Genomic DNA, 20,938 nt, shown 5'->3' with positions numbered 1-20,938 from the left:
GCCTAGGTGGGTGGATCACCTGAGGTTGGGAATTCAAGACCAGCCTGGCCAACATGCTGAAACCTCGTCTCTCCTAAAAATACAAAAATTAGCTGAGAGTGGTGGCACATATCTGTAATCCCAGTTCCTTGGGAGGCTGAGGCACGAGAATCGCTTGAACTCGGGAGGTGGAGGTTGCAGTAAGCCGAGATCACACTACCGCACTCCAGCCTGGGCAACAGAATGAGACTACAGCTCAAAAAAAAAAAGAAAAAGAAAATTAAAAAGCAACAATCTATGCAGGCTCATTCCCCATCCCCACTCAAAGTTTTTTCAAAGGAATGTGGCCAGATCTGGAGGTTTACCTGCCTTCTGGCTCCAAGGACTTTGCAGTTACTATTTAAGGTCTGGTTAGTAGCTTCCTTTTCATCCGTGGTTGGTTAACAAGAGTAGAGGTAATGCTAGCAGACATAACACAAAACAGTGCCACCTTAATTTTTATTTTAAGTACTCTGCAGACTTTTTCAGGGAAGACTTGATGTTCATAACATGTAGGTAATTTTACAGTCAAGCTCTTTTGATGTGGCTTTTTCAGTAACCAGCAGTAACAGACCTGTTTTAATAAGACTGTAGCTCTTGGCAGACCATGCAAAATATTTCCCCCACAAAAATTTTCTTAAATTAACTGAATTAGCTCCTTTTATACAACATAATTATATATATGTATATATAACATAATATCTAGCTTATAATTTGCTTTTCTCCCTCCTAAATTTGAAGATATTTTTGGTAGAGCTCAATGATGAGTTTAAAAACACCACACACTGGCTGGGCGTGGTGGCTCACGCCTGTAATCCCGACACTTTGGAAGGCTTAGGTGGGCGGATCACCTGAGGTCAGGAGTTCGAGACCAGCCTGGCCAATATGGTAAAACCCTGTCTCTACTAAAAATACAAAAATTAGCTGGATGTGGTGGCGGGCACCTATAATCCCAGCTACTCAGGAGGTTGAGGCAGGAGAATCGCTTGAACCTGGGAGGCAGAAGTTGCAGTGAGCCAAGATCACAACTTTATTACAAATTTAATTTCCAATTATTCTAATTCTCTAAAACATGAGCAACTTTGAAAAAACCTAGTGAAGTATTCTGTTGGTTTTTAAATATAAAAGGAGAAATTTCTTTAATTTTCACTTATGAGGTCTCTAGGAACCTCAGTCTAGTGGATGAAGTTTAATTAATTTCAATTAAAAGTAAACAACAAAGTATTTATTTAGAAACAAATAACTATAAATTTGCAAGCCCTAGGCAAAAAGTAATCAGAGCCCTATAGTGCCCTCACCCCATTTCTCTGATAGCTACACTGTCATTTATTTCTATTAAACTAATATATGCACAGGTTTTTGTTTGTTTTTGTTTTGTTTTGTTTTTTGGGAGACAGGGTCTCTCTCTGTTGCCCAGGCTGGAAGGCTGGAGCACAGTGACGCTGTTATGGCTCACTACAACCTTTACCTCCCAGGCTCAAGTAATCCTCCCACTTCAGCCTCCCAAGTAGCTGGGACTACAAGTATGCACCACCACAGCCTGGCTAATTTTTGTATTTTTTGTAAAGACTGGGTTTCACCATGTTGCCCATGCTGGTCTTGAACTTCTGAGGCCAAGCAATCCACCTGCCTTGGCCTCCCAAGATTACAGGCATGAGCTACTGCACCCAGCATATGCAAAATTTTTTAAATTTTTTTTTTTTTAAGTAGAGATGGGGTTTCACCATCTTGGTCAGGCTGGTCTCGAACTACTGACCTCGTGATCTGCCTGCCTTGGCCTCCCAAAGTGCTAGAATTACAGGTGTGGATCACCATACCTGGCCCTTTTTTTTTTTTTTTTTTTTGAGACGTAGTCTTACTCTGTTGCCCAGGCTGGAGTACACTGGTGCGATCTCGGCTTACTGCAACCTTCACTTCCTGGGTTCAAGCTTTTCTCATGTCTTAGCCTCCCAAGTAGCTGGGATTACAGGCGCCCACCACGCCCAGCTAATTTTTGTATTTTTAGTAGAGATGGGGTTTCACCATGTTGGTCAGGTTGGTCTCGAACTCCTGACCTCAGGTGATCCACCCGCCTCGGCCTCCCAAAGTGCTGGGATTACAGGCATGAGCCACCACACCTGGCAATTTTTTTAATTTTTAAAATAAAAATTTTTAACATCAAAATTTTACAAATTGACATTGACATAAAATGTGTCCAAATATTACAAAAAATAAAATGAAAAAATATCCTCTCCAGTCTCCATACCTTACCTTCTAGCCCCTACTCCGGAGGCAACCACTTTCAATTATTTTAACAGTTTTCCCCTATTCACCTCCATATATATATATATATATAATTTTTTTTTTTTTTTTTTTTTTGAGATGGAGTTTCGCTGTCTCACTCAGGCTGGAGTGCAATGGCGCAGTCTCGGCTTACTGCAACCTCCGCCTCCCAGGTTCAGGTGATTCTCCTGCCTCAGCCTCCCGAGTAGCTGGGATTATAGGCATACCATGCCTGGCTGATTTTTTTTTTTTTTAGACAAGAGTCTTGCTCACTTGCCAGGCTGGAGTGCAGTGGCACCATCTCGGCTCACTGCAACCTCCAACTCCCTGGTTCAAGTGATTCTCCCACCTCTGCCTCCTGAGTAGCTGGGATTACAGGCACACGCCACCACGCCCAGCTAATGTTTTGTATTTTTAGTAGAGATGGGGTTTCACCATGTTGGCCAGGATGGTCTCAATCTCCTGACCTCGTGATCTGCCCACCTTGGCCTCCCAAAGTGCTGGGATTACAGGCATGAGCCACTGTGCCTGGCCTTTTAGTTTAGTTTAGTTTTGTTTTTGAGACATAGGCTTGTTCTGTCACCCAGGCTGGAGTGTAGTGATGTGATCTCAGCTCACTGCAACCTCCGTCTCCCAAATTCAAGCAATTCTCTGCCTCAGCCTCCTGAGTAGCTGGGATTATAGGCACCCGCCACCATGCCTGGCTAATTTTTTTGTATTTTTAGTAGAGACTGGGTTTCACCATCTTGATCAGGCTGGTCTTGAACTCCTGACCTTGTGATCCACTCGCCTCAGCCTCCCAAAGTGCTGGGGTTATAGGCGTGAATCACCGCACCCAGCCCCAGCTAATATTTTTGTATTTTTAGTAGAGACGGGGTTTCATCATGTTGGCCAGGCTGGTCTCAAAACTCCTGACTTCAAGTGATTCACCTGCCTCAGCCTTCCAAACTGCTGGGATTACAGGCATGAGCTATGGTGCCTAGCCAATATCCCATTCCCCTTCCCTTTTTTCTTTTTTTCAGTAGAAACAGGGTTTCACCATGTTGACCAGGCTGGTCTCGAACTCCTGACCTCAGGTGATCCGCCTGCCTCAGCCTTCCAAAGTGCTGGGATTACAGGCATGAGCCACTGTGCCTGGCCTCATATTTTCAAATAGTGTTCTTCTGCTGTTATTTCCTGATGTGTGGGCACTATTTATTTTGCAGTTTCTTTTATGTTCCATTTAGGCTGAATTCTCAACCCACTTCCACCTGCCCCCTTGCCAATCTAATTACATCACAGTTTTCATAAAATCTATCAGCTAACATGTAATTATGTCTAGTAAAAATTATGCCTTGCATAGCCACATAGTATACAATATTAGTATTTTTTGTCTACTTTTATTTTCTATTTTCATCCCTCCTGTTAGAGGCAGTATATTCTAGTGGTTAGGGTTAGAACCCCTGGAGCTGGACCCTGGAATCAATTTGTTCTTTACCATTTGTTAGGTCTGTAATCTTGAGGAAGTGACTTTATTTCTCTGTACCTCAGTTTTGTCCTCTATAAAATAAGGAGAGTTCATACATTTATACACAGTGAAGTACAATAACATATAGCATGCGTTAAGTTCTTGGGTTATATATTACTTGAATGGTTTTCTAGGTACTTCTTCTTGCTTCTTCACTTGTCTATCTGATCTGTCATAATCTTTTTTTTTTTTTTTTTTTCTGGAGATGGACTCTCACTCTGTCGCCCAGGCTGGAGTGCAGTAGTGCGATCTCAGCTCACTGCAAGCTCTGCCGCAGCCTCCTGAGTAGCTGGGACTACAGGTGCCTGCCACCACGCCCAGCTAATTTTTGTCTTTTTAGTAGAGATGGGGTTTTACCATACTGGTCTCGAACTTCTGGCCTCAACGAGTGCTGGCTTCCCCCCGCCTCAGCCTCCCAAAGTGCAGGGATTACAGGCGTGAGCCACCATGACTCTTTTTTCATGTCATAATCCTTTTTTTTTCCTTCTTCTTTTGAGATGGGGTTTCTCTCTGTCACCTACCTAGGATGGAGTGCTATGGCACAATTTTGGCTCACAGCAGCCTCAACCTCCTGGGCTTGAGCGATCTTCCTGCCTCAGCCTCCGAGGCCTCTAGGACTACAGATGGCTAAATTTTGTAATTTTTAACCAGGCTGGTCTTGAACTCCTGGCCTCAAGTGATCCTCTTACCTCGCCCTCCCAAAGTCCTGGGATTACAGGTGTGAGCCACTGTGCCAGGCCTGTCAAAATCCCTTTTTCCCAGACGATCATCCATGTCAGACAGTCTGTCATTCCACTTTCCCCGAGGGCCCTGTCTTGGTTCCAGAGACCTCTGCACTACTGCAATCTGGATTGCTCCAGGTTGCTGCTGCACTTTCATCCTGGGACTCCCCTTTGCCACCTTCTGCTGCTGCTGTGGTTTTCTGGAGCTGGCGTCCTCCTTCTTGGTTTACTCCCTCATTTTGGTGGAGCATCATATCAGAAGTTTGTGGACTCCAGAACTCCTGCTTTTAATCCCGTGTGGACTTTCCTTGAGCTGCCCAACTTAAAATAAAAATCGTTCTTTTTTTTTTTTTTTTTTTTGAGACAGAGTTTCGGTCTTATTGCCCAGGCTGGAGTGCAATGGCGCGATCTCGGCTCACCACAACCTCCGCCTCCCAGGTTCAAGAGACCAGGTTCAAGAGATTCTCCCGCCTCAGCCGCCCGAGTAGCTGGGATTACGGGCATGCGCCATCATGCCCAGCTAATTTTGTATTTTTAGTAGAGACGGGGTTTCTCCATGTTGGTCAGGCTGGCCTTGAACTCCCGACCTCAGGTGATCCACCCGCCTCAGCCTCCCAAAGTGCTAGGATTAAAAATTGTTCATTTTTCTTGTTAACATTAATCTCTTAATTTTGCCTTCAATCTACCTTTAATTCCATCACCTCGCCTATTTCCTCTCTTCCAAGCATTTTCAGTTCTTCCTTTCTATTGAATCATTCTTAAGCTGCAAACTGGGTCAGATTTTTCCTAAATTAAACAACAAACCTCTCTTTGGCCCAGCTACCAACCTTTCTCCTTTTCTTTGTCCTAAACTTCTACAAAACAAAGGTTGGTGCTCCATGCTCCAGATCCCTCTCTGGCTTGGCTCTACCCCTGCAGCTCACCCAAGATCACTGGCGCCTCCTGCAGCCTCCCACCTGCTTTTGACAGGAGTAGCTCCTTAAAATGGTTTACTATTTAACTATGGATCCAAAGGCAAAAAGAAAATTTAATGTAACTACTAATTCTTAATTATTCTTAATGACTGCAGTAGGCTAGCAGGGTATTGCCTGGTCACGATTTTTAGGGGAGCTGCTTAAGGGAACAAGAGAAATCCTTTTGTACTACTCATCAATTAGTTTGTAAGTGCGGAAAGCTAATGATTCTTCAGCACTGTAATGGTGCTTTAAAAGTTTTAAATGGTGCTTTAAAACCACTGTAATGGTGCTTAGTGGATCATGAGGTCAGGAGTTCCAGACCAGCCTGGCCAACATAGTGAAACCCCGTCTCTACTAAAAATACAAAAAAAAATTAGCCAGGCGTGGTGGCGGGCACCTGTAGTCCCATCTACTTGGGAGGCTGAGGCAGGAGAATTGCTTGAACCCAGGAGGTGGAGGTTGCAGTGAGCCGAGACTGCAACACTGCACTCCAGCCTGGGCGACAGAGTGAGACTAACTAAAAAAAAAAAAAAAAAGTTTTGCCTTAGTATTTTAAAGATTCTCCCTTTAATGCCTTTCACATTACTAATTTGCATGGCAAGTCCTTTGAGTGTAGATAGTACAAAGGAAAAACTCCTTTACACACCCCAGGGAACCCAAATTCCAAATTAATGAAGAGAGTAGAGAGTTGCTCAACAGGTTTTGAAGCCCTGTTCAACCCTCCTGGGAACAAATTAATTTTTTAAGTCCTCTTAGATTAGGAGACTACTCTTGATATATTTTTTTCTAAGTTGAATCAGGTACACTCAGATTTTGAGTTATAATCCTTTGTGTCAAGGAAACTGGACTGGGCACAGTGGCTCACACGTGTATCCCAGCACTTTGGGAGGCCGAGGCAGGATGATGGCTTGAGCTCAGGAGTTCCAGATCAGCCTGGGCTACATAGTGAGACTCCGTCTGTCTCTACAAAAAAAATTTAAAAATTACAGTGTGGTGGTGCATGCCTGTGGTCCCAACTGTGCAGGAGGCTGAGGCAGGAATATCGCTTGAGCTCACAGGAGGCGGCAGTGAGCTGGGATCATGCCACTGTACTTCAATCTGGGTGACAGAGAGATACCCTGTCTCAAAATATATAATATATATTTTATATTTTTCATATATATGGAAACTATTTAGAGAGGCTTTGCCTCCTTAAGTAAAATACGTGATAATCTTTGAATTTTTTTTAAATCTCCATTTTCTTCACTTAGAAATAAATATTTGGGTAAATTATTATAGTCACTATTCAACTTTATTATAAAATTTAAAAAACATTTCTTAACAAAGCTCATGCCTGTGATTCTGAATAGCATGGAAAATTATTCTGACTTCTTTGGTTTTAAAATCAATTCAAAAAACTTTCCACATCCTGATTTCAAGTAAACACATTCAGCTATGTTTGAGGCTGAGAGGGGAAAGAAAAAAACATACAAAGGCGAGACAAGTCTATCTTTTCAGTTTTCTTGGTTAATCCATTCTAATTAATTTCCTGAGAGGAAGTACAAGAGGTAAGCCCATTTCTTCAAAAAACAGCACTGTGTGTTGACTTATCTTTTTAATGTGTATTTAAAGAGCGGACTCCTGTCAGTTTCTTTTAAATTCACTTTATAAGATGCACACTTTGAAGTAAGCTCTCTTTGGAGGTGCTTGGTTTTAAAAGAACCACCGCCAGCTCACTGCCTGTGCAACCATATAGTTCCATGAAAATCAACAAAAGGCCTTCATTGTGGGTTTCACTTGGAAGATGTTTACATTGTTCTATGAAGGTTAGAAAGGCGGAAGGAGCTCCCTGAGGTTTTACAGGAAGACTGTCCAGCCTGTTTATTCATAATGGGATTTCGGTTACAGAAGAACATTTAAATTCAACAGAAGGAGAATTTTAAATGGCTGAGAAAAGATGATAAGAAAATGTTCATAGACTATTTCATTTTGTTTCCCTCTTTAATGAAAAGGGAGAAAACACTCAATGAAGAAAGTTAATGACTCTGAAGTCCAAATGAGAAGTTTAGAAACAACTTCTTGAAAAAAAAAGAAAAAGTATGCATTTATTGAATGACATTACTCAATCAATAATTTTGGATATTTTCTTTTTGTGTTTTTTCCCATGCTAATTCTACAAACTGAAGCAAGAATAAATGTTCTTTTTTTTTTGTCTCTCTCTCAAGACAGAGTCTTGCTCTATCACCCAGGCTGGAGTGGTGCAGTGGTGTGATCTCTGCTCACTGCAACCTTCGCTTCCTGGGTTCAAGTGATTCTCCTGCCTCAGCCTCCCGAGTAGCTGGGATTACAGGCACTTGCCCCCGTGCCCAGCTAATTTTTGTATTTTTAGTAGAGACGGGGTTTCACCATGTTGGCCAGGCTGGTCTCAAACTCTTGACCTCGTGATCCGCCCACCTCAGCCTCCGAAAGTGCTGGGATTACAGGCATGAGCCACTGTGCCAGGCCAAGAGTAAATGTTCTTATGACTTTGCTTTATTTAAAAGAAGCAGACTGGCTGGGTACGATGGCCAACACCTGTACTCCCAGCACGTTGGAAGGCTGAGGCGGGCAGATCACCTGAGGTCACGAGTTCAAGACCAGCTTAGCCAACATAGTAAAACCTCATCTCTACTAAAAATAGAAAAAATGGCTGGGCTTGGTGGTGCACGCGCCTATAACCCCAGCTACTCAGGGACTGAGGCAGGAGACTCGCTTGAACCTGGGAGGTGGAGGTTGCAGTGAGCTGAGATCATGCCACTGAACTCCAGCCTGGTGAATAGAGCAAAACTCTTGTCTCAAAAACAAGAACAACAAAAAAAACCACAGTGGACTTCTACTCCATCTTCAGACTATGTTTCTGAAGAAGCAAATGGTGTCCTAAGCATGTTCATTTCTGATCTACCACTCAAAATATGAAATTCAACATAGGTGTATGTGACTTGAGCCACAGTAATCTGAGGCAGGCAACAGGCATCAAATTTTGCTTACTGGGACATGGGACCAATTAGTGGAAAGCACAGAGTTAAAGCCACATTGTAGACTTGAAAGTGGAAGGGTAAAACTAAGAGAAGGAAGAAAGTAAAAGGCTGTCCACTGAGCAGAGAAAAGGCTCAACTGGATTCTCTCTCAAAAACTTTAGGTAGCAATTTGTGAAAATTGCTGTTGTCAACCTCCAGATTTACCATCTGGCTCCTGAAAAGTTACTGGTGACGACTTCACACCCTCATCAAGGAGATAACTTTGAGAGGTTTCTCATTTAGAAGAGTAAGATTTCACTGTAATCCCAGCACTTTGGGAGGCCGAGACGGGCAGATCACAAGGTCAGGAGATCGAGACCATCCTGGCTAACATGGTGAAACCCCGTCTCTACTAAAAAAAAATGCAAAAAACTAGCCAGGCGAGGTGGCGGGCGCCTGTAGTCCCAGCTACTCGGGAGGCTGAGGCAGGAGAATGGCGTAAACCTGGGAGGCGGAGCTTGCAGTGAGCTGAGATCCAGCCACTGCACTCCAGCCTGGGCGACACAGCGAGACTCCGTCTCAAAAAAAAAAAAAAGATTTCAGTCAGGCATGGTGACTCACACCTATAATCCCAGCACATTGGGAGGCTGAGGAGGGAGGATCACTTGAGGCCAGGAGTTCAAGACCAGACTGTCCAACATGGTGAAACCCCATCTCTACTAAAAATACAAAAATTATTTGGGCATGGTGGCACATACCTGTAATCTCAGCTACTCAGGAGGCTGAGGCACAGGAATTGCTTGAACCCAGGAGGCAGGGGGTTGTAATGAGCTGAGATGTACCACTACACTCCAGCCTGGGTGACAGAGCGAGACTCTGTCTCAAAAAAAAAAGGGTACAAGGTTTCCTGGTACTATTATTTTCAAATGCCTTTGAAATATAAGGGCTTTTGAAAAAATAGGAGACAGGTCGGGTGTGGTGGCTCATGCCTGTAATCCCAACACTTTGGGAGGCCAAGGTGGGCAGATCACCCAAGGTGAGGAGTTTGAGACCAGCCTGGCCCACATGGTGAAACCCTGTGTCCACTAAAAATTCAAAAATTAGCTGAGCATTATGACGGGTGCCTGTAGTCCCAGCTACCTGGGAGGCTGAGGCAGGAGAATCACTTGAACCCAGGAGGCAGAGGTTGCAATGAGCCAAGATTGTGCCACTGCACTCCAACCTGGGCAACAGAGCAAGACTCCATCTCAAAAAAAAAAAAAAAAAAAGAAAAGAAAAGAAAAAGAAAAAATAGGAGACAGAGTAGAATATCTTACCTGCTACCCTAAGAATAAGCATAAGGTTATTTGCTTGGGAAGAAAAAATACCAGTAGACATTGTAAAGCCTCTTTGTGTTGATGTCTTTAAGAATGTCAAATGCTTGCAGCCTCTGCCTATGCACTCACTGCAGCCAGAAGCTGGTGGTCAGCCTGGCTGGAGCAGCTGTACAATAAGTGATGTTTGCCTCCATCTTCCCTTTAAGCTCTGCTCCATGGGAACCCTCAAGAGGAGACTGCCTTACCCTAATCTGAGAAGTTCTCCAACTCTGGCAATCATTCACCCAGGAAGTACTTGCAGGCAAACAGGTATTTGAACATTTGTTCAGATGGTATCAATATTTTAGGATGTAAATCCCTGTGACCCCTGTGTACCATAGTTGACATTGGGGTCCTCCGATTGCAGGGAAGAACCTGAACCAAGAACCACTATCTCTTGTGTAATAGGATGTCAGGGCAAGGGAATCCCATCATGACCCACTTATTTCCAAACTTGTCTGTTTGGAAACATTTGGAGCCTTATCTCTGCTCTTAAGTCCAATGCAGGGTAAGATTCACAAGGGCATTTCAGGAAGAGGACAGCTCACACAGTTAGTCTCGCCTTATATTTTTGTTCTGGTGAAATAATTTTAAAGCAAAGGAGCCAGGCATAGAAGCTGACGCCTGTAATCCCAGCACTTTGGGAAGCTGAGGTGGGCGGATCACCTGAGGTCAGGAGTGTGAGACCAGCCTGACCAACATGGTGAAACCCCATCTCTACTAAAAATACAAAAAAAAATTAGCCAGGCATGGTGGTGCATGCCTGTAGTCCCAGCTACTCAAGAGGCTGAGGTAGGAGAATCCCTTGAGCCCAGGAGGCGGAGGTTGTAGAGAGTCGAAATCATGCCACTGCACTCCAGCCTGGGCGACAGAGCAAAACTCTGTCTCAAAAACAAAAAACAAAACAAAACAAAAACAGACCGGATGCAGTGGCTCACGCCTGTAATCCCAGCACTTTGGGAGGCTGGGGCAGGCTGATCACTTGAGGTCAGGAGTTTGAGACCAGCCTGGCCAACATGGTAAAACCTCGTCTCTACTAAAAATACAACAATTAGCTGGGCGTGGTGGCGTGTGCTGTAATCCCTGCTACTCTGGAGGCTGAGGCAGAATTGCTTGAACCCAGAGGTAGAGGTTGCAGTGAGCCAAGATTGTGCCACTGCGTTCCAGCCCGGGCCACAGAGTGAGACTGTCTCAAAAAAAAACAAAAAACAAAAAAAACACACGACAAGAGGATTGGGGTTTTGAAATGGCACGCTTTGTAATCCCAGCAATTTCAGAGGCCAAGGTGTGAAGATGCCTTGAGGCCAGCAGTTCAAGACCAGCCTAGGCAACATAATGACTCTATTGCTTCAAAAAATACAAATAAAAAATTAACCAACCACGGTGGCATGTGCTTGTAGTCCTAGTTACTCGGGAGGCCAAGGTGGGAGGATGGTTTGAACCCAGCAGAGAGCTATGATTGTGCCACTGTACTCCAGCCTGGGTGACAGAGTGAGACACTGTCTCAAAAAAAAAAAAAAAAAGGCAAACTGAATGACAACTTTTATCTCCCCTCTTTCTCGGTATCTATACTTACTCTTTTAAGTGGTGGTGAAGGAATAAAAGAAACAAGTTCCCCACAGTATAATAAATGGGAGTGGTGAGAGATATCAAGTAAATGATACGGAATAAATAGTTCTTAAATGATGTAACTGTATTGCTGAGCTAGCCAAAGTGAAATCACAATGATACACCGTTTTACATCTACTAGATTGCAAAAATTAAAAACACAATAACAAGTGTTGAAAATGTTAGAAAATGCTGGTGTGGTAGCACACACCTGTAATCCCAGCTATTTGGGAGGCTGAGGCAGGAGAATTGGTTTGAACCTGTGAGGCAGAGGTTACAGTGAGCCAAGATCGCGCCACTGCGTAGGCGACAGAGTGAGACTCCGTCTCAAAACAAAACAAAACAAAGCAAAAAAACCAGTCCTGATGTATAGTAAGTTTTATATACCTTTTTGCTATTATTATTATCATCATTGTAGTATTACTACTACTATAAACACTGCTAATCTTTGGTTAGTTATATATGTCTTTTCCTAGTATGTGGCTACTATCTTTATAGTATTTAGTTGGTTTTTAAAACAATTTATTAGAGAGATAGGGAATCTCGCTATGTTGCCTGGACTGGATTTGAACTTCTGCGCTCAAGCCATTCTCCCTCGGTGGTCTTCCACCTCAGTCTCCTGCAGCTGGGACTTCAGGCACATGCCACCTATAGTGTTTTTTGATTATGAGAAATTCTTCACTTTTTTTTCTTTTTTTTTTGAGACGGAGTCTCACTCTGTCGCCCAGGCTGGAGTCCAATAGCACGATCTCAGCTCACTGCAACCTCCGCCCCCCAAGTTCAAGTGATTCTCCTGCCTCAGTTTCCTGAGTAGCTGGGATTACAGGCGCCCACCACTATGCCTGGCTAATTTTTGTATTTTCAGTAGAGACGGGGGTTTCACTATGTTGGCCAGACTGGTCTTGAACTCCTGACCTCAAGTGATCCACCCACCTCGGTGTCCCAAAGTGCTGTGATTACAAGCATGAGCCACAGCACCCGGCTGAGAAATTCTTCACTTTAATGTAGAAGATTCCTTTTGTCTTAAGAAATCCTTCCCTATGTAAAGTTGTAGAGAGATTCTCCTGCATGAGAATAAAGATAGTCCTCGTGTATATATTTTTAAAATTATATAGTGTTGCTCTCAGTGTTTATCTTCTATGATTTATTTTTGTGTGTAGGTTTAGGTAGGGATCTAATTTTCTCCCAGTGTGGCCAGCCAATTTTTCCTCTACCTATTATTAAATATACTTTCCCTGTTCGTCTGCAATGCTCTCTAAGTCATGAATCAAGTTTCTATATATGCATGGGTCTGTTTCCTGGGCTCTTTATTACATTTTATTTGTCTATTTATTGATCCCTGCACCTATATATACTATACAATTTAATTTAATTTAATTTATTTATTTTTTTAAAGATAGAATCTCACTCTGTCAGCCAAGTTGGAATGCAGTGGCACAATCTCAGCTCACTGCAACCTCCCCCTCCCAGGTTCAAGCGAATCTCCTGCCTTAGCCTCCTGAGTATCTGGGACTATACGCATGCACCATCATGCCCAGCTAATTTTTGTATTTTTAGTAGAGATGGGGGTTTCACTATGTTGTCCATGATGGTCTCGATCTCTTGACCTTGTGATCTGCCTGCCTCAGCCTCCCAAAGTGCTGGGATTACAGGCATGAGCCACCGCACCCGGCCATGCCGATATTTCTGAAATGCAGATGCATGTTACCCTCCGTGTTGGCCAAGTGGTGGGCTTGCCATGGTTATCTTTGCCTGACACCTTCTGGTAACAGCAAGAAAGTGCCAGCATCAAAACTTGAAGAACAGATGTTAGTGGCTTAGAATAAAATTTCTGAGACGAGAGTAAGCAGTTTTTAGGAAATGCTGCTTCACCAATGCTCTTGATGCCCCTGAGACAACCTTTTTTTTTTTTTTTTTGCAATGGAGTTTCACTCTTGTTGCCCAGGCTGGAGTGCAGTGGTGCCATCTCTGCTAGCTGCAACCTCTGCCTCCCGGGTTCAAGTGATTCTCCTGCCTCAGCCTCCTGAGTAGCTGGGATTACAGGCATGTGCCATCACACTCGGCTAATTTTGTATTTTTAGTAGAGACAGGGTTTCTCCATGTTGGTCAGGCTGGTTTCAAACTCCTGACCTCAGATGATCCACCTACCTCGGCCTCCCAAAGGAGGTGGAGGCTACAGTGAGCCAAGATCATTCCACAGCACTCCAGTCTGGACAACAGAGCAAGACTCCATCTCAAAAAAAAAAAATAATAATAATAATAAAAAAAATGCCTCCTGCTCATGTGAAAATACTATTTCTGTGATACCCCTTTCTATGTCTCATTCACATCTTGCACTCCTGTGGCAGAAACTGCTAGCTATTCACCCCAATACCCTTGTCCTTTCTAAGAACTCTCAAACCAGGCAAGGTCAACACAAGAAAAGAACACTAAAATCTCATTCATGGACATATGTGGAAAATTCCTATGTGAAATACAAGAATCACTTCCACTTTCATCCCATTGGCTAGAACATGTAGTCCCATGAGAATATCTAGTTGCAAAGACAACTGGAAAATTTACTCTAGACAGCCTTGTGACCAAATAAAAACTGGTTTTACATTTTCAAGGCAATCATTTCCCCCTCCCTCCACTCAGCAACAAGGTCAAGATAAGTAAGTTTCCTTACTGTTCTCTTAAGAACATTTATTTCTAGTTTACCTGCACACAGAGGGCTTAGCCTTTGTAGACCCAACTTTATGAGGAAACCTTCTGTTAGACTTTGAGGCTGGGCACGGTGGCTCACGCCTGTAATCCCAGCACTTCAGGAGGCCGAGGTGGGTGGATCATGAGGTCAGGAGTTCGGGCGACAGAGTGAGACTCCATCTCAAAAAAAAAAAAAAGAAAAAGACTTTGAGATGGCCTTGTCACCTACCCTCCTGCATTTGACCCAGCCAACAAAACTAAAATTCAAATTCACCAAGATTTGGAGATGCCCTGAGGGAAGGTTCTGGTTTCTTGCTTCCTCTGAATTCCTGCTTTCCCTTGCCTTTTTTTTTTTTTTTCTGGCTAGCTCAGCAATACAGTTACATAACTTTAAAAATATTCACTCCTGCCTGTGTAGTTGTTTTACTAGGAAGCTTGTCCATGATATGTAGACACCATCTTGCCTAAGGAGTGGTTCACCCTGATATTTTCAGAGATGTGTTTAATACAACTTCAAACGACAGCTAATCTTCATCTTACACAAAGTATTTCAGAGAATAGAAAAGAAGGAAAGTTACACAAATCATTTTCCAAGACTTGTTTAACTTTGATACTCAAACCAGACAAGGTCAGCACACACACACACACACACACACACACACAAAATTAAAAATCATTCTCATATATAAATATAGAGGGAATTATGACTGAACTTTCCAGTTAAATGAGCCAATAAATTCTCTTTTGTTCTTAAAAAGCAAAAATGAAAAACATTGCTCATAAACATAGTGTTAAAATCCCCAAATAAAATACAAGCAAATCCAATTCTAGAAAAAAATAACATGATTCAAAAATAATTCCATAGCCGGGCATGGTGGCTCAGCCCGGTAATCCCAGCACTTTGGGAGGCCAATGTGGGCAGATCACCTGAGGTCAGGAGTTCAAGACCAACCTGGCCAACATGGTGAAACCCCATCTCTACTAAAAATACAAAAATCTGCTGGCTATGGTGGTACATGCCTGTAATTCCAGCTACTCGGGAGGCTGAGGCAGGAGAATCACTTGAACCTGGGAGGTAGAGGTTGCAGTGAGTCAAGATCACACTGGTGCACTCCAGCCTGGGTGACAGAGAGAGAATTCATCTCAAAATAATAGTAGTAATAATAATAATAATTCCATGATGGGTGTTTTGGGTTTTTTGTTTTTGTTGTTTTGAGACAGGGTCTCCTTGTGTTGCCCAGGCTGGAGTACAGTGGCATGATCTCAGCTCACTGCAACCTCCGCCTCCTGGGTTCAAGCAATTCTCGTGCTTCAGCCTCCCCAGTAGGTGGGATTACAGGTGCGTGCCACCACGCCTAGCTGCATTTCTTTATTCTTTATAGAGATGGGGGTCTCACCACGTTCGTTAGGCTAATGTTGAACTCCTGGATTCAAGCAATCCTCCTGCCTCAACCTCCCAAAATGATGGGATTACAAGTGAGAACCACTGTGCCCAGTGTTTTTGTTTCTTTAAAATAAATTTTATTGTGTATATTTCAAGTTTACAACATGATGTAACAGGATATATATAGATAGTAAAATGGTTACTGTAGTGAAGCAAATTAGCATAACTTTTACCTCACATAGTTACATTTCTGTGTGTGACAAGAGCAGCTAAAATCTATTTATTTAACAAAAATGTCTAATATAATACAACTTTATTACCTATAGACTTTATGTTGTACATTGGATCTCTAGACTTGTCCATTCCACATATCTACTAATTTGCATCTTTTGACCTAAATCTTCCATCTCTTCCCCACCCCACAATGATGGTTTAACAACAGAAAATATGTCAATGTGGCCAGGCTCGGTGGCTCACGCCTGTAATCCTAGCACTTTGGGAGGCCAAAGTGGGCAGATCACTTGAGGCCAGGAGTTGGAGACCAGCCTGACCAAGGTGGTGAAACCCTGTCTCTACTAAAATACAAAAATTAGCCAGGCGTGGTGGCAAGTGCCTGTAATCTCAGCTACTCAGGAGGATGAATTGGGAGAATCTCTTGAATCTGGGAGGCAGAGGTTGTGTGAGCCCAGATCACCCTACTGCACTCCAGCCTGGGTGAACCTGTCTCAAAAAGAAAGAAAGAGGCTGAGCGCAGTGGCTCACGCCTGTAGTCCCAACACTTTGGGAGGCCGAGGCTAGTGGATCACCTGAGGTCAGGAGTTCAAGACCAGCCTGGCCAACATGCTAAATCCCCGCCTCTACTAAAAATACAATAATTAGCCGGGCACCTGTAATCCCAGCTATTTGGGAGGCTGAGGCAGGAGAATCGCTTGAACCTGGGAAGCAGAGGTTGCAGTGAGGCGAGATTGTGCCACTGCACTCCAACCTGGGTGACAAGAGTGAAACTCAGTCTCAAAAAAAAAGAGGCCGGGTGCAGAGGCTCACACCTGTAATCCCAGCACTTTGGGAGGCCCAGGTAGGCAGATCACCAGAGGTCAGGAGTTCAAGACCAGCCTGGCCAACATGGTAAAACCCCGTCTCTACTGAAAATACAAAAAAATTAGCTGGGAGTGGTGGTGTGCACCTGTAATCCCAGCTACTTGGGAGGCTGAGGCAGGAGAATCGCTTGAACCTGGAAGGAAGAGATTGTAGTGAGCTGAGATTGCACCCCTGCACTCCAGCCTGGGTGACAGAGCAAGACTCTATCTCAAAAAAAAAAAAAAAAAAAAAAGAAAGGGAAGGAAATATATCAACATAATTTAACTTACCAGATTAACAGATTTAAGGAGAAAGCCACATGGTCCTTTCAATAGATGTGGAAATCAAAGAACATTTGATAGAAGTCAATATTCATTCACGACAAACTAGAAATAGAAGGAAACTTCCTTAATTAACCTGGTTAATGGACCCTACCTAAGACATTCAACACTTGTTGGAATTCTGCATAATTAGAAGCTAGATGTGGCTCTGACTTTGTGTGAAAATAACACAAGGAAAGAGTCAGGCTGCTTGTCCAGGTCTAGGTAATATGCCGTTAGTTATTTCTCCCAAATGAGCAACTTCCCCCAAGTCAGCTCCTCCCAGAAGAGTAGTTCGCTTTTCTAGGTTTATCACTATTCCTTCAAAGTCTGGTCACTAACCCCTGACCACTGGACACATGTAGGAGTACCCTCATGATCATCTAGTTCAAGCCACTTATCTTACAGGTGATATCTATGAAGTCCAGAGTAAAAGGCCCAAGGTAAAATACGAGTTCAGCTAATGGCACACCTGAGATTGGGATCCGGGCCTTCCTATATCCAGTCCCTCCTCCTTACACTTCTCTCTCATGAGCAAAATCAAATGCTACTCAATTTCTTATGCAGCTTAACTATTTCCTTTAAGATTCTGGGCTTCTCTGGATGCTTATGACCTCAGGGGCTTACCTTATTTCCTTTCATTTCCTTTTTTTTGAGACGGAGTCTTGCTCTGTTGCCCAGGCTGGAGTGCAGTGGCTTGATCTCAGCTCACTGCAACCTCTGTCTTCCAGGTTCAAGTGATTCTCCTGCCTTAGTCTCCCAAGTAACTGGGATTACAGGCACGAGTCACCATGGCCAGCTATTTTTTTTTTTTTTTTTTTTTGAGACAGAGTCTCCCTCTGTCACCCAGGCTGGAGTGCAGTGGCGCCATCTCGGCTCACTGCAAGCTCTGCCTCCCGGGTTCACGCCATTCTCCTGCCTCAGCCTCCTGAGTAGCTGGGACTATAGGCATCCGCCACCACGCCTGGCTAATTTTTTGTATTTTTAGTAGAGATGGGATTTCACTATATTAGCCAGGATGGTCTCAATCTCCTGACCTTGTGATCCGCCCACCTCAGCCTCCCAAAGTGCTGGGATTACAGGTGTGAGCCACCACGCCCGGCCAATGCCCAGCTAATTTTTTGTATTTTTAGTAGAGACAGGGTTTCACCATATTGGCGGAGCTGGTCTTGAACTCCTGACCTCAAGTAATCCACCTGTCTCGGCCTTCCGAAGTGCTGGGATTACAAGTGTGAGCCACTGTGCCCAGCTGTTTCCTTTTATTTTCTTTTAGAGACAGGGTGTTCCGAAGTGCTGGGATTACAAGTGTGAGCCACTGTGCCCAGCTGTTTCCTTTGATTTTCTTTTAGAGACAGGGTGTTCCAAAGTGCTGGGATTACAAGTGTGAGCCACTGTGCCCAGCTGTTTCCTTTGATTTTCTCTTAGAGACAGGGTGTTTCTCTGTCACCAGGCTGGAGTGCAGTGGCATGATTATGGTTCACTGAAGCCTCAACGTCCTGTGCTCAAGCAATCCTCCCACCTCAGCCTCCTCAGTAGCTAGGATTACAGGCACTGGCCACTATGCCCAGCTAATTTTTCATTTTTACTAGAGACGAGGTCTCTCTACATTGCCCAGGCTCGTCTCAAGCTCTTGGGCTCAAGTGATCCTCCCAAAGTGTTGTGATTACTGGTGTGAGCCACCAAGCCTGGTCTACCTTCTGTCTTGAGTGGCAATACTGGGAGGGGGTGAAGGAAGAGGGAGGGCAGGTCAAATGAAATGTGCTAGAGACGCAAACTTTCCCAGAAGTAAGGGAATGCCTATTTTTATTTATTTTTTGAGACAGAGTCTCACTCTGTCGTCCAGGCTGGAGTGCAAAGGCGTGATCCCGGCTCACTGCAACCTCTGCCTCCCAGGTTTAAGAGATTCTCCTGCCTCAGTCTCCCGAGAAGCTGGATTACAGCATGTGCCACCACACCCTGCTAATTTTTGTATTTTCAGTAGAGACCAGGTTTCCCTATGTTGCCAGGCTGGTCTTGAACTCTAGACCTCAAGTGATCCACCTGCCTTGGCCTCCCAAAGTGCTGGGATTACAGGGGTGAGCCACTGTGCCCAGCCAGGAATGCTTATTTTTAGGATCAAGTTAGGGTAGGGAGTTAAAGAAGCCCAAGGGGGCTTTGAGGAAGCAGGGGGTCACATTACAGGAGGTAGGAGGGACAGTCCACAGTATATGATTGTGCAAGTTGTGGATGGTGTGACTTTCAGAGGTACCAGTCACATCATACTTATTGCAGATTTGTGTGTGTATTACAACAATCTTGGGGGCAGATGACAGCAAAGAATCCTGAAGGAACATTCTGGAAAGGTACCACTAGTACTAGCCATACTGCTGAGGAGAGGGTCCAATTGCATCAGGGTGGGAATAAGATCTGGGGATGTGCCTGCCTTACTTGATTCTATAATTCAGTCCTGGGTACCACAGCCAGATACTACACAGCAGGCATTCCTGTGGGGAGCAATGGATTCCAAGCTCCAGCTCTTTCTTCCCTTGGGCTCTTCTTTTCACCCTGGCTCTGCCAGGAATCAGCTTCAACTAGTCACCTACTGCCTGTTCCTGGGCCCAGGCTCTTATCTCTGGCACTTCTCTCTCTTCTCTGCCACATCACTGTCCTCCAGTCTAATCTCCATGGCCTGAGTTGTAATAAGTGCCTTGGGAAATTATAACTGCCATACTAGGAAGTAATTACTTTGGCATTTTCCTCGTGGAGAACACTTCTGTCGATAAAAAGAAAAAAAAAAAAAAAGATATGAAGTGACTGGTAGTATGCTTGCAGAAATAAAAAACCTCTTCAGGACAAAAAGAAATGCTGTGGCCAGGCACAGTAGCTCATGCCTGTAATCCTAGCACATTGGGAGGCCGAGGGAATTGCTTGATCCCAGGAATATGAGACCAGCCTAGGCAACATGGTGAAACTTCATCTTCTCTACAAAAAATTAGGTGGGTGTGTTGGTGTGTGCCTGTAGTCCCAGCTACTTGGGTGGCTGAGGTGGGAGGATCACCTGTGCCTGTGAAGGCTGAGGCTGCAGTGAGCCGTGATCGAGTCACTGCACTCCAACTTGGGTGACAGAGCGAGACCCTGTCTCAAAAAAAAAAAAAAAAAAAGTCTTAGAAAGTTGTCAGATTATCAGAGAGCATCAAAGATACAAAATCTTTTGTGAAATCCAAGATACAAATAAGAATCATAAGAATCTCTTTGAGGGATTAAAGATGTAATCAAATGGCTTGAAGGAACAAATCAAATGCCAGTGGCAAATCCCCCTGTTATTTTAGGCCACAGTGAAAAACAGGAATGAAAAGAAACAGGAAAAATTATTGGAAAACAAGAACTCAGTGGAAATATCACTAGTTTTTACAAGGGCTTTTGCAAAACTTTCAGAAATGAAACATACTTTAATGAAGTTAATTTGAGTAAAGAGACAAAGCCTGAATTCAAAAGGGTCAAAACAGGTCCAAGATTAAGACCTTGGATTTAAAATACTTAAATATTTCTGCTCTAAATTTTATTTTCTCCTTTCTGCTAACTTTGGGCTTAGTTTGTTCTTCTTTTTCTAGTTCCTTGAGATGTGAAGTTAGGTTGTTTATTTGAGATCTTTCTTTTTTCTTAATGTAGGCATTTATTGCTATCCACTTCCCCTTACCTGTGTGTTTGCTGCATCTCATGAGTTTTGCATGTTGCGTTTCCATTTTTGTTTGTCTCAAGATATTTTTTGATTTCACTCTTGATTTGTTCAGGAGTATGTCATTTAATTTACACATATTAATTTTTAAAAATTCCTTCAGTTACTGATTTCTAGTTTTATACCATTATAGTCAGAAAAAATACTTTAGATGATTTTTTTTTTTTTTTTTTTTTTGAGACGGAGTCTCGCTCTGTCGCCCAGGCTGGAGTGCAGTGGCGCGATCTCGGCTCACTGCAAGCTCCGCCTCCCGGGTTCACGCCATTCTCCTGCCTCAGCCTCCCGAGTAGCTGGGACTACAGGCGCCCACAACCGCGCCCGGCTAATTTTTTTGTATTTTTAGTAGAGACGGGG

At 43.7% G+C, this 20,938-nt stretch overlaps 1 protein-coding gene across 1 annotated transcript in view; it reads right to left on the bottom strand.

The window, feature by feature from the left end:
- LOC105475076 (serine incorporator 5) overlaps positions 1 to 16,935 on the bottom strand; it is a 142,144-nt gene extending 125,209 nt beyond the window's left edge. The window contains exon 1 of the mRNA XM_071098757.1: positions 16,840 to 16,935. The gene's annotated coding sequence lies outside the window, so the exon portion shown is untranslated. The remainder of the gene's footprint in view (positions 1 to 16,839) is intronic.
- Positions 16,936 to 20,938: the final 4,003 nt, after the last annotated feature.

Source organism: Macaca nemestrina, chromosome 6 (assembly GCF_043159975.1).
Source record: "Macaca nemestrina isolate mMacNem1 chromosome 6, mMacNem.hap1, whole genome shotgun sequence".
Taxonomy (NCBI): domain Eukaryota; kingdom Metazoa; phylum Chordata; class Mammalia; order Primates; family Cercopithecidae; genus Macaca; species Macaca nemestrina.
This window is presented reverse-complemented; position numbering and strand designations above follow the sequence as displayed.